Here is a 14,260-nt window from a genome sequence, read left to right as displayed (position 1 = left end):
TCTCTTCCTTCAATTATGGCACCATATTCACTGCTGTTCTCTGTATTCTTTCCAGTTTCCTTATATTCTTCCTCATGTGTGGAGACCACACGATTGCAATGTACTCTAACTTCGAGCATATCATGATTGTAATAATTTTTTCCATCATATCCATGTCCATGTAGGTAAAAGCCACTCTAATGTTATTTAACATCCTATATGTGGAGCCAAAAATTCCATTTATATGCTTCTCTGGTGACAGTATGTCCTGGATAATCACCCCTGTAGGGTGTACGATATGTTGAGAGATGCCCGCGGCAGCACCAGCCCGCGCCACCTGTAACAAAGGCAGTCAGCACTCAGTAAAGGTCAGAGCAGGACGCAGTCTTTCATTCCTCTTGGACCTCAGACGTGGCGCAGTGAGCTGACTCCGGACCTTCACCATGGCCACACCCAACAGACCCGTCGTTAGGACCCGCAGGTCCCCTGCTATAGCGTCCAGGGGCCTCACAAGCGCCCTGGCACAAGCAAGAGCCGTGATCCAGGTCCAGCAACAGACCCTGTCTTCTCTACAAGCCGGCCTCACCACAGCGGACAGCAGCGGCCATGGCGGCCACCCAGCACGTCAACCCCTGACCTCTGCCCCGGAGAAGTGCGAGATCGAAATGATGTCCGCCACCTTCAGAACCTGGCGCCGCTCTATGACCGCATGGATGCAACTCTGCAAGTTCCCACCACGAGAAGCGGTACAACACATACAACTCACTTGTGTTCCCGCCTTGCAGCGTGCAGTGGACACCCGATACACCGACGCCCAGTGGAGCGCTCTTATGCCGGAGGAAGCCCTGGACGCGCTTGGCAAGTTAGTGCTCCGCTCCTCCAACCAAGCGGCCCTGTGGGCGGACTTCTTCGGTGCGTCACAGGGGCAAGACGAGCCCATTGGTGAGTTCTTCCGACGCTGTGCGCAGAAGGCCGCGGATTGTGCGTTTCAGTGCCCAGAGTGTCAGTGTGATTTAGCGGAGTACGTTCTGCTTCGGAAGCTTGTGGTAGGCCTAAGTGACGAAGAGTTAAAACGTCACGTGTTCCAGACGTGCGAGTCATACACGAGTGTCGATGCCTTGAGGGCCGTGTGCAGTGCTTTCGAGGCAGCCCGCGGCGATGCGGGGGGTAGCCGCCTTCATGCCGCCTGTGCAGCTGGCACCACAGCCGAGAGCGGAGAGCCTGCCTCGGCAGACGTGGCAGCGGCGCGCACACCTGCAGCCCCGTCAAGGAAGAACCTGCCACCATGTGGATATTGTGGGGACAGCCATGCCCCTGGCCGTTCAAATTTCCCCGCCAGGACAGTCACATGCTCTTACTGCAACAAAGTGGGGCACATGAAGAAATGTTGCAGAAGCAGGAGAGGACACCCCGCCTCCGCCAGTAAGCAGGCAGCTCCAGCCTCACCTTTATCGGAGGTGTCCAGTGCAGTGACTGTAGCCGACGCCCACAGTACACCCCAGCCTACGATAGACGTCATTGTATCACGGGGGGACGGCAAGGAGGAACGCAAGGCTTCCGCCGTGGCAGACACGGGGGCTCAGGTGTGCGTAGCTGGCCCGTCACTACTCCACACCCTTAGTATTGAACCTTCCCAGCTTCAAAGCCGGGCCGGCCTCCGCGATGTGGCTAACCTACGTCTACAGTGCATGGGATCAACAATATGTCAAGTCACCCTGGGGAAACGTTCGACTATCCAAGACGTGTACATCATGCAGTCGGCGAGGCAGTTCTACCTCTCCCTGGCGGCGTGCAAGGCTTTGGGTCTCGTGCCGGACACCTTCCCACACTGCACACTGCCAAGCGTTGGTGCGGCGGCGATCTCCCAACCACTCGCCACCACCGGCCCCATGCGGCCCCCTGCCATACCATTCGCCCCCCTGGAAGAGTATGTAAACTCGCTTGAGAACTGGCTTCGACAACACTTCTCTGCAACGGCATTCAACACCAGCAGAACACCCCTCCCTGTGATGTCTGGCAAGCCTCACCACATCCATCTCCTGCCCGGCGCTACACCCTATGCCTGCCACACTCCAGCGTCCGTCCCTCGACACTGGGAAGAGGAAGTAAAAGCACAGCTCGACGAGGACGTGCGGAGGGGCGTGATACAGCCTGTCCCAGCTGGCGAAGCCACAGAATGGTGTACAAGAATGGTTGTGGTAGCTAAAAAGTCCAGCCAACCGAGACGCACTGTGGATTACCAGCATCTAAACGGCCAGTGTCTGCGGGAGACTCACCACACTCCCGCCCCATTCGACATGGTTTCAGGCGTGCCTCTCCACTCTTACAAGACCGTGGCTGATGCATACTGGGGATTCCACCAGGTGGAGCTTGATAAGGAGAGTTGCCGCCTCACTACTTTCATCACTCCCTGGGGAAGATACCAGTACTGTAGGACACCAATGGGTCACTGCTCTGCCTCTGACGCCTATACAAGACGCTTCGACGACGCAATCCAAGACATCCCCAGAAAATACAAATGCGTGGACGACACCCTACTGTATGACATGGGCATTGAAGAGGCGTTCTGGCACGCCTATGACTTCTTGAGGACGTGCGCTGAGGCAGGAATCACACTGAAGCCAGAGAAGTTCCAGTTTTGCAGGCGGGAGGTGGAGTTCTTGGGGTTCCACCTGGGCTGGGATGCGTACAAGCCCACGTCTGATCGACTAGCCGCGATCGACAGCTTCCACATGCCAGTCAAGCCCACCATATCGGATATCCAATCATGGTACGGCTTTGTCAACCAGTTGGCCCCGTTCCTTGCCACCGCACCAGTAATGAGCCCCTTCAGAGAACTTCTGAAGAAACCCTCCGGAAAGCACATATACTGGGATGAACAACTGCAGGCCAAGTTCCGACAGGCCCAGAACACGATCTGCCAGCTAGCGAAGGATGGTCTCGTCTACTACGACAGATCCCGACCCACAACAGCCATCACTGACTGGAGCAAAGAAGGAGTGGGATTTGTCGTCCTTCAACAGTACTGCAACTGCTCAACGGTCGACACACCCTTTTGCTGTAAGGGAGGCTGGCGTCTGGCGCTCTGCGGAAGCCGCCACCTCACCCCGGCTGAGTCTGGGTACTCCGCGGTGGAAGGTGAGGCCCTAGCAGTTGTATGGTGTCTTCAGAAGGCCAGGCTGTTTCTGCTGGGCTGCCCTAACCTCTGCCTAGTTACTGACCACCGCCCGCTCGTCAAGCTACTGGGGAACAGGGCACTAACAGACGTGACCAACCCCCGGCTATTTAGACTGAAGGAAAAAACCCTACAGTTCAGGTTCACAACAAAGTATCTGCCGGGGAAGAAAAACTCTGCAGCGGATTTCTTGTCGCGCTACCCGGCCCTGAGAGCAGCTCCTGATTCCCTGGACATCGAACTTGACGAAGACCTGACGGCCTCCGTCGCTACAGTAACCATGGCTACCATACAAGATGGGTGCACAATGGATGAAGAAACAGTGAGAAGAGCAGCTGCTGACGACCCCGTGTATCAGATGTTGGTCACCAAAGTGACGAGCGGAGACTGGCGAGAAAGCAGGTCACTTGAAGTCCCCTGCCTCCGTCCGTTCTACGGCATAAGGGAACGACTGGCCATGAACGAAGGGCTCCTCACGTACACATACGATCAAGGAAACGTCCGCCTTGTCGTCCCTGAGAGTCTCCGTAACCAAGTCGCTTCCAACCTCCACGCTAGTCACCAGGGATTAGACTCTATGATGCGCAGAGCCAGACAGTCCGTGTATTGGCCCGGCATGGAGGGAGACTTGCAGCATCACAGAGCATCGTGCGAGTCCTGCGATATCCACAGTCCATCACTGCCACGGGAGACCATGGAGCTCACCCCGCCTCCCGACTACCCGTTCCAGCACACTGTCGTTGACATGTTCCAGTGGGAGGGCCACACCTACATGGCCTATGCTGACCGGCTGACAGGTTGGCTCGAGGTGGCCCATTTCCCCAATGGTGCCAGCTCCTACAAGATCCAGACGCAGCTTAGGAAGTACTTTTCTCGCTACGGAGCCCCTGAACACATGTCTATGGACGGAGGAACTAACCTGACAAGCGCGGAGATGGACACCTTCTACAGGAACTGGGGGGTCTCGGTGCGCCTGTCGTCCGCCCAGTACCCTCAGTCTAATGGCAGGGCTGAGGTGGCAGTCAAGACAGCCAAGAGGATCATCAGGGACAACACTTCCCCAGGCGGCAGCCTTGACAATGACAAAGCAACTCTGGCCATCCTGCAATACCTGAACACTCCCCTACGGTGTATCAACAAGTCACCAGCACAGCTGGCCACTGGCAGACAACTTCGCGACGGGGTACCCATGGCTGGACAACACCTGCGATTGGACCAATATTGGAGCCAAACGTTGCGAAAGAGAGAACGACTGATGGCGGAGGAGCAGGAAGCAGTGACAGCTTCGGACACTCCAAGGAGCCTCCAACCCCTCTCGACAGGTGCCAGGGTCCGCATCCAGAATCAGGCCTCTAACCGGTGGGACCGGACAGGGGTGATAACAGAGGTCTTGCCCTACCGCCAATACACCGTCAGGCTAGACGGTAGCGGCCGTCTGTCTCTGAGGAACCGGAGACACTTAAGGTGTGTGAAAGCTGGAACAAGCAGTACCCCTGGTGCCCCACCCACCGCAAACCCCAGCAGCACACCCACCGGCACGACCTCGGCGCCCTAGGACAGACGCCCAAGCAGGAACAAGAAGCGTCCACTGTGGCTGAAAGATTATGAGGCGTAGGCTACTCGCCCTGTTTACCTTGCTCTATTGTAATTTCTGTTTATTTGTTTCCAGTACACCCTTTCTTTTCTATCAAATAAAAGAGTACTATTATTTTGGAGGGGGGATGTAGGGTGTACGATATGTTGAGAGATGCCCGCAGCAGCACCAGCCCGCGCCACTTGTAACAAAGGCAGTCAGCACTCAGTAAAGGTCAGAGCAGGACGCAGTCTTTCATTCCTCTTGGACCTCAGACAACCCCTGAATCCTTTTCTTTATTACTTTGCATTATCATGTCTTCTCCCATTTTATAGTTTCAGTAGGTCTCCATGTACTTTTTCCTATCTCCATCATATGACATTTCTTAGGATCAAATTTAAGTTTCCACTTTAGACTCCAATCATAAATTTTATGTAAATCTCTCTATAGCTCCTTACAATCCTCCTGGCTCTTTACAACTCTTAGTAGCTTTGCATCATCAACAAATATATTAATGTAGCTATTTAATCTTTCCTGCATATCATTCATGTAAATCTGAAACATAATCTGTGGTAATACAGATCCTTGTGGTATTCCACTTGTTACCTCACTCCAGCTTGAAGTATTAACTCTGATTATTGTCCTCATCTGTCTGTCCTTCAAATAATCTTGCATCCAACTTAATGTTTTGCCTTTTAATCCTCCTACATTTTCCAATTTCCACAGTGGACTCATATGTGGTACCCTGTCAATTTTTTTTTTTTTTTTTTTTCAGATATAGAACATCCACCCATCCACCTCTCTCTTGCACCATAAATATAACTCTTGTATAGAAGCTCAGCAGATTTGAAACACATGATCTTTTTTTTCTAAATCCAAATTGTTTACCTGTAATTATCTCATTTTCTTCCAAATATTGTACCCATTTATTTTTAATTACAATTTCACAAAGTTTACCTATGGCACTAGTTAATGACACTGGTCTGTAGTTTAGTGGCTCCAGCTCCTTTATAGATGGGCATTACATTGGCTATTTTCTTTTTTTTGGGACTCTTCCTTCATTTAATGAACTATTTACCACATTCCAAATTGGCTATACCAGTTGGTCTCTACATTGTTTCAATACCCACCCTGACACACCATTGCTCTTCTAACATCCAAGTCACTCAATAGTTTGTAGATTTCATACTTTTCCACCTTAATTTCATGTAACCCTTCATTTGATATTCTACCTGTAGAGTTACATAATCTACTCCCCTTTTAAATACAGATTAAATTGATGTATATATAGGAAAGCTTTGGTTCCTCCTTATATTTGTTCACTATGTTATTTTCAAAGTTTCTTTCTTCTTCTCTTCTTATTCTGTGATATTCATTTCTCCCTTGTTTATATTCTCTATTTCCTTCGATCCACTGCTTCTTCACCTTCTTCCATGCCTTGTCCTTGTCTTTTTTGGCCTTTGCAGATCTGGCATTATATCAACTATGCCTGTCCTTTTTTCCTTTATAAAATGGTACAAATTTAAACACTCCCTCATTGTACTTACCTAGTAGTGCTTCATATTTTGTCTGTACATCCTCATCTTTCAACAGGTTATCCCGCTTTATATTTCCATAAAAATTTCTAAGTTCTTCAAAATTTGCCTTTGCATGGTTTAGTTTGCCATTTCTGTAGACTCCTTTCTGATCCTTTGCTTTTATCCCCTCTAATTCAACCTCTATTATAATGTGATCACTTTTTTTCTAATGGGAGATGCTTCATATTTGGCCTGGATTCCGGAAAAAAAAATGTGTTGTATATGCCGTCAAATACAGCATTTTGATCTGCAAGTTTTTGTACCTCTTCTCTTAATTTCTTGTTTTCATCTTCCCTCTCCTTCTCTCGTTGCTTGATGTTCCACAATTCTCTCACAATACTCTTCATATCCTCACCATTCATATCTAACTTCCAATTTCTCACTATTCCAGTCAACTCTCTCATCTCCTCTCTCAATTTTACATATTCCTCATCTACTTTCCATAACCTCCTATTCATTCTACCCACATTCTGCTCCTCACTGCAGAATCCCAGAAAATCAGCAGGGCTTCCCTGATAAAGTGATAGCCCTTGTGCCATCTTGATCTTGACCATGAGTGAGCTAGTTTGTTTACATTTGGAAAAAAGTTCACTGCTCCTCCAAAATCTTCCTTTCAATAGTTAATTCTATCACACTATTTCATTTACTCTATTATTTATATCAGAGACAGGACTGAGCACTCTTTAACCCTGTACATACGGTCTAGGTTCTGGTATGAGCTGGAGTCAAGTCAGACACATCCACACGCCACAACCATCGCTGTGTGTGTGTGTGTGTGTGTGTGTGTGTGTGTGTGTGTGTGTGTGTTCACCTAGTTGCCTAGTTGTGACATATAGGAAAAGAGCTTTGCTTGTACTGTCCCATCTCCATGTCTATTTTTATCTAACATTGTATCAAATTCATTTATCATATTTGCATCAATGATTTCTGTCCAAATCATTCCAGACCTCCACAGTTCTATGTGGGAAGCTATTTTTCTCAACATCTCTTCTACAAGCATTTTTCTTTCAGTTTTCTCCCATGTCCCATCAAGACTCGTGTAATCCGCATCACCAAGTCCATCCTATCCCAGTTATCCATTCCAGTTATCACTTTGTACAGTGTAATCAAATCACCTCTCTCTTCTCTGTTCAAATGTTATAAATCCCAATTTTCACAATCTCTCTTTGGTAGATCCCTCAAACTTGGAAGTGACTTTGTTGCTGCTCTTTGTATCTTTGTATCTTATAGGTTTCTTGGCACTAGGTGACGTGACCATACCACAGCTGCATACTCCAATCTTGGGTATATCATAGTCACATTCAATTTTTTTTATAATTTCTTCATCCAGAGGTGTGTGTATTTACCTAGTTGTGGTTTATGGGAGGAGTCTAAGTGCTGTCCCATCTTGATATTTACTCTTATCCAGTTTTTCCTTTAAATCATGTATAGTTATTGCATTTACTACTTTTTGCAGCTTATTCCAGATTCTTGCAGTCCTCTGCAGGAAACTGTTCTTAATATCACTTCTACACACACCCTACTTCACATTCTTCTCATGCCCTCTTGTGCTTCTAAATTCTCTCACCACCAAATCACTCAGGTCCAATTTTCCATAGCCTGACAAATCCAATGTAAGGCAATCAGGTCACCTCTCTCTTCTCTCTTCCAGAGTGGGCAGGTTTAGTTTCTTTGGTCTCTCTTCATATGATAAGTCTGATAAGGTCAGAGGCAACTTTGTCACTGCTCATTGTATTCTCTCTAATTTCTTTATGTCCATTTTAATGCTGGGAGGCCATATCACTGCCGCATATTCCAAACAAGGTCTTATCATTGTCTTAATTAAATACCTAATCATCTCTTCATCCAGACAGTTGAATGCTGCTCTTATGTTTCTCACCAGACTATATGTTTCTCCTGTCTTCCTTTTTTACATGTACACCTCTGGGGACAGCTTATCAGTGACAGTAGTAATTCAAGGTATTTCTTCACTTTTATTTCCTCATTACCCAATTTATAAATGAAAACTGGCCTCACACAACTATGCCCAAACTTCAACACTCCACATTTTTTTAACATTGTGTGTATGTGTGTGTGTGTGTGTGTGTGTGTGTGTGTGTGTGTGTGTGTGTGTGTGTGTGTGTGTGTGTGTGTGTGTGTGTGTATTTACCTAGTTGCATAATACAGGTTTTGAGCAGGGCTCATAGTGTCCTGTCTCCAAAAATATATTTATCCAGCATTTCCTTAAATTTATGCAAGTTTGCTACTGTTACAACCTCTACATTTAGATCATTCCAGATATCCACAGTTCTATGTGAAAAACTTTACTTCTTGATGTCCCTCAAACACTGACTCTTCCTGATCTTCTTTGAGTGCCCTCTCATCCATCCAGCTTCATCTTTCAGCAACAACAGGTCCTGCTTGTTTATCTTCTCAATGCAGTTAACTATTTTATACATCGTTATTAGATCTCCTCTTTCTCTTCTATCATTATTAGATCTCCTCTTTCTCTTCTAACTTGCAAAGTTAGCAGTCCCAATTCCTTCAACCTCTCTTGGTATGTTAGGTCTTTCAGCTCTGATACCATTCTTATAGCTGCCCTCTGAATTCTTTCCAACTTCTTTATATCTTTCTTATGTAGAGACCACACCATTGCTGCATATTCCAGCCTGGGATGTAGCATAGTGTCTATAATTTTTTTCATCATAGTCTTATCCATGTAATTAAATACCACCCTAATATTTGTTAACATACTGTACATCGAACCAAATGTCTCATTTATATGCCGTTCTGGGGTCAGGGTATCTTGAATAACCACTCCTAGGTCTTTCTCCTCCTAGCTTCTCATTATTACTTCCTCTCCCATTTTACAGTCCCATGCAGGTCTTCTTTTACTCTTTCCCAATTCCATCACATGGCATTTCTTAGCATTGAATTCCAATTTTCACTTCTTGCTCCCCCCATAAATCTTGTCAATATCTCTTTGCAACTCCATACAATCAACATGGCTCTTTATTACCCTTAACAATTTTGCATCATCACCAAACAGATTAATATAACTGGTCAAACCCTCCTGCATATCATTGATGTATATTTGGAACATAATGGGTGCTAACACTGACCCCTGACATACTCCACTTGTTACATTACTCAAACTTGAACAGGTGTCCCTGATCACAGTTCTCATTTCTCTATCCTTTAAGTAGTCTCCCATCCATTTTAGCATTTTCCTCTCAGTCCTCCTATATGTTCCATCTTCCATAATAGTCTTTTATGTGGAACTTTATCAAAAACTTTTTTGATGTCCAAGTACACTGCACCTACCCACCTCTGTTTTGTACTTCACCTGTTTTGTACTTCATCTATTACTCTTGTATAGAAACTTAGTAAATTTGTCACACATGACCTTCCCTTTCTGAAACCAAATTGACTATTTGTCAATTTGGTTCTCTTCCAAATATGTCACCCACTTTTCCTTGATCACTATTTCACAGATCTTGTCCACAACACTAGTTAGTGACACTGGTCTATAATTTAGTGGCTCACTCCTCTTTCCTCCTTTGTGTATTGGCACTATATTTGCTCTCTTCCACTTTCTTGGTACTCTTCCCTCTATCAGTGAGCTGTTAATCACATCCCAAATTGGCTCCACCACTTGTTCTCTACATTCCTTTAGTGTCCAACCTGACATTCCATCACACACTAATGCTTTCTTGATATCCAACTTCTCTAACAATTTGCCAACTTCATGTTTTTGCACCAAGACTTCCCATAATCACCCCCCTGCTCCACTTCCTTGTTTGGTTCTGTAAAATCTGCTTCCTCATTGAACACTGACCTGAAACTCTCATTCATAATTTCACTCATCTCTTCTGCTGTTTGATATATCCTTTCTCACTTTACTATGTTGTTAATGGTCTCTCTGCTTGGCATTTTTCCACTGATATACCTGTAAAAAAAGCTTTCTTTACCACATCTTTTTCAAATTGTTTCTCCTCCTCTCTTCTTATTTTAACATACTGCTCTCTATTATTTTCATTTCTTTGCTACTTCAGTTTCTTCCAAGCTATATCCTTTCTCTTCTTAGCTTCTGCACATGTGGCATTATGCCAAATATGTTTCCTCCTCCTTACTTTATATACAGGTACATACTTATGCACAGCCTCATTGTACTTTTCAGGAATGTTTCATATTTCTCTTGCACTGTCTTGCATTCCATAAGTCTCTTCCAATCAATACTCTCAAAGAATTTTCTTAACTCTGCAAAATTTGTCTTTTGCATGATTTAGTCTCCCATTTTTATAATCATTCTTACATGATAGAACCTCCTAATCTTGCAGTAACACTTCAAACATCACATGGTCACTTTTTCCCATTGGACTGGGCTCCGGTTTTTTTTGTGAATACCAGGTCTAGCATAGATGGTTCCTTCTCCCCTCTGTATCTTGTAGATTCCTCCACCTATTGGTCCATTATATTTGCCATAGCTAACTGTAGCATTTCTTCACTCCATGATCCAGCATTTCCATTAACTTCCATCCCCTCCCAGCTTACATTTTTGCAGTTAAAGTCTCCCACTACTAGTATTGTACTGTCCTTCCTTATCATGTTGTCTAGGCACTTCAACACTTCCTTTTGCATTTCCTTGTGTTCCTCCAGCCTCCATGTATTAGTCTTCAGTGGCACATACATTAATATGATCCTCTTCCTTTCTCTCCCACTGGTCCTGATTGTTATACCTATGACCTCTACTGTGCCATCTCCATATTGCACTTCTTCCACATATATATCATCTCGAACCATTATTATTGCTCCTCCTCTTTTTCCCTTTCTATCTCTCCTCCAATAATTATATCCCTCTTCCTTAAAACTTAAGTGACTTCCTCTTTTAACTTCATCTTGGTTAGGCACAACACATCTGGTCTTTCTTCCTTTAAGTAATCTCTCACTTCCAGTACACCTGAAAGTAGCCCATCTTTCTTTGTATTACTCTTAATGTACGACTCCTCCCACCACTTCTAATTTCTGTCTGCTGCTGTGGTTCTTTCATTTCTTGTTCCCTTTCCAAAATATACCATATCCTTAGTCTCATATTTAGTATCCTCCAATAAAATTTCCTCTTCTTGGTCTCTACCCTTTTTTCGTTTTTTTCCTTAGCTTTATTTCTCAGATCCCTCTCTTTTTTCCTTTCTTCTAAGTTCATATCTCTTTTTACCCAATTATTTTCTGTATTCCGAACTTTCAGCCAGCTTCCCAGTTCTCGCTAGGATCTCTACTGCAACTTGGGATCTCATTCTCACTTCAGTCTTTTACCTCCTTCACTATATTTTCAAATTCTAAATGCTTCTTCAACTTCTCGTTCCAGTCCCTGTTTCTCATCTTGGACCACTGGAGAGAGAGAGAGAGAGAGAGAGAGAGAGAGAGAGAGAGAGAGAGAGAGAGAGAGAGAGAGAGAGAGAGAGAGAGAGAGAGAGAGAGAGAGAGAGAGAGAGAGAGAGAGAGAGAGAGAGAGAGAGAGAGAGAGAGAGAGAGAGAGAGAGAGAGAGAGCCTTCTTTACATGAGGTTTACCAACTCAGCACTGTCAAAATAGTTCTTCAATTTTCTGCTCTTTTCATGCTCTCCTTATATCAGGTTAGAGTTTTCCCAATAGCACCTCACAGCCAGTCCTGCTTTAGCTTGTTTCTGTGTCCTGTCACAACATTACACCATGCAGGGCATAAAATGAGTCAGCATCCCTCAGCAGGGGGACCTGCCAAGCAAAGCAGCATCACTCACAGCATGTAAATTTTTTAAGGAAGTTTTCCACAAAAATATTCACTTTGTTCCTTTGACTTTCCCCATTCAATTACTATTAATGATTTTTCCAACTTTTTTGTTGTTGTTGTTTTCCAAGAGCAGACCAATTGCAAAATGTTTTCACATTGCTTTTAATGCCACAATTTCCCTCTTCTTCATAGCTGTGCCCACTACCACATTCTTTAATACTCTTGGATAATTAATAAAGATGTGAATAGGCCAATTTGAGACAGGTTTCATCTAACAAAAAGACTGAAACAATAAAAAAAAAAATAGGAAAATGCATAAAAATGAATAAATTGGTGTAACAAATGAAAGCATAAATACAGGGTGTCCGCGAGTTAAGGTACATACTTCGGTATTTAATAGTACAAGTAATTCTAAATTGAAAATACTCTGTACATATATGGTGTGTTTTGCTTTATTTTGCAAGAAATTAACATGCAAGTTGTGTGTTACAGGAACTGCTTGCCCAGGTAGGCCTCCACCTCCCTGGCTCGCTATGTATTCCAGTGGTGCCATGCAGCATTAAGTGATCATTTCTTGTGTACAATCTATGTAGTCAAAGCCTTACAGGAAACAGTTAACAAATGACAGATTAAATTATTTGTATATGTAAGTGGAGAACATATACAGGTAACACAGTAACACAGTGGCTGTGAAGTGCTATTTTTTTAAACACACATCCATGGCAATTCACCAGCTTCACAATCACTGCCCAGTGTTCTCAGCACTCCCATAAATGTCACTAGAGATTATACGATATTGTTTTTAAGTGATGTCAAATTATGCTGTTCTGTGAATTTTGTCCTTTATTGCATTTATATTTGTATTCTTGTACTGAGGGTGGGGCTTTGTTTTGTCATCTGAATGATACAGTCTTGAACTGCTCCAATATGTTCAGTTGGTGCAGAAGTACTGGGGAAACATCCTCTCACACAGAGAAGCTGACACACTCTGTAGAACACTGCTATCTGGGTGTCTTCTTTTTGAGTACCTACATTTGCATTTTGTTGCTGCAGCCCAGGTATTCCCATCACAGAATGAATATTATGTCAAGAATGTCATCACATGAATATGTTCAAATACTCAGTGTTACTAAATATGAAAGACATCTTCCCTATAACAAAAAGATGCACTTAGGCAGTCAGCTGACTGATGAGGCCTGTTGCTTAGGTGTCACTGTCAAGATGTCAACTCAGTGTTTGAGTGTTGAGGGGATGACAGCTGCAATGAGTTGCCATGTATGTTTAAAAGTGGTACTTCACAACAACTGTATTACTGTATACATTTCCTTCACAGACACATACAAAAAATTTAATCTGTCATTTGCTAACTGTATATTGTAAGGCTTTGACTGCATAGATTGTACACAAAAAATTATCACTTAAAGCTGCACAGTGCCACTGGTGTACATAGCAAGCAGGGGAGGCTGAGGCCCACCCAAGTGAGCAGTTCCCTCAACACAAAACTTACACATTTATTTCTCGCAAAATAAAGCAAAACACAGCATATGTGTACAGAGCATTTTCGACTTAGAATTACTTTAACTATCTAATCCCAAAGTCTGTATGTAACTTGCAGGATATCTTGTATTGACCCTTGTTTCAAGCACACACCTTACTATAGATTTACCTATCTATATACCAGGCCACCAATTGCACACAGACTAGCCCAGACAAAGCACCACATACTAGCATACATTATTCACACCAAACCACTCATGGACCACCCTAATACTCTCTACTGTAGACAGGAAAATAAGGAATTTTTTAACAGCGAGGTCCCTTCATACAAGAAACTGATGATACAAGATATGTAACTTTGAGACTTTTTTCTTTAAGCGAGTGCAAAAATCCGACGTTACAAACTTCAGTTCAAGGTGAACATAATTACAAAGTTTAAAATGCGTGCCTACCGCTAACACATCCAGGTTGTATGATGATGTATGATGATTCAGATGTGCAGAGAAGAGTTATTGAGCACTGGAAGACAACTGGGCATCCTTCCTTTCTCACTTATTTACCATTCATTCCCCCCACCAGTCCTCTTTTAAACTGTACTCAGCACTTGTTATTATATTCATACTCTGTCCTTGTTTTGCTTACCAGCATATTTACAATACACAATACAGTGTGCAGTGTTGTATGTGACTGATCAGTGCTTGGATGTGTTAGTGT

General features: G+C 44.2%; 1 protein-coding gene across 3 annotated transcripts in view; it reads right to left on the bottom strand.

Annotated features, from left to right (window-relative positions):
• The window catches only part of LOC135110858 (ATP-dependent RNA helicase DHX8-like), a gene marked incomplete at its 3' end in the record, with an annotated part of 103,960 nt that overhangs the window by 19,699 nt on the left and 70,001 nt on the right, over nt 1-14,260 (bottom strand).

The sequence above is a fragment of the Scylla paramamosain genome, chromosome 21 (assembly GCF_035594125.1).
Source record: "Scylla paramamosain isolate STU-SP2022 chromosome 21, ASM3559412v1, whole genome shotgun sequence".
Classification (NCBI taxonomy): domain Eukaryota; kingdom Metazoa; phylum Arthropoda; class Malacostraca; order Decapoda; family Portunidae; genus Scylla; species Scylla paramamosain.
The sequence above is the reverse complement of the archived record's forward strand: the minus strand, read 5'-3'. Positions and strand labels throughout refer to the sequence as shown.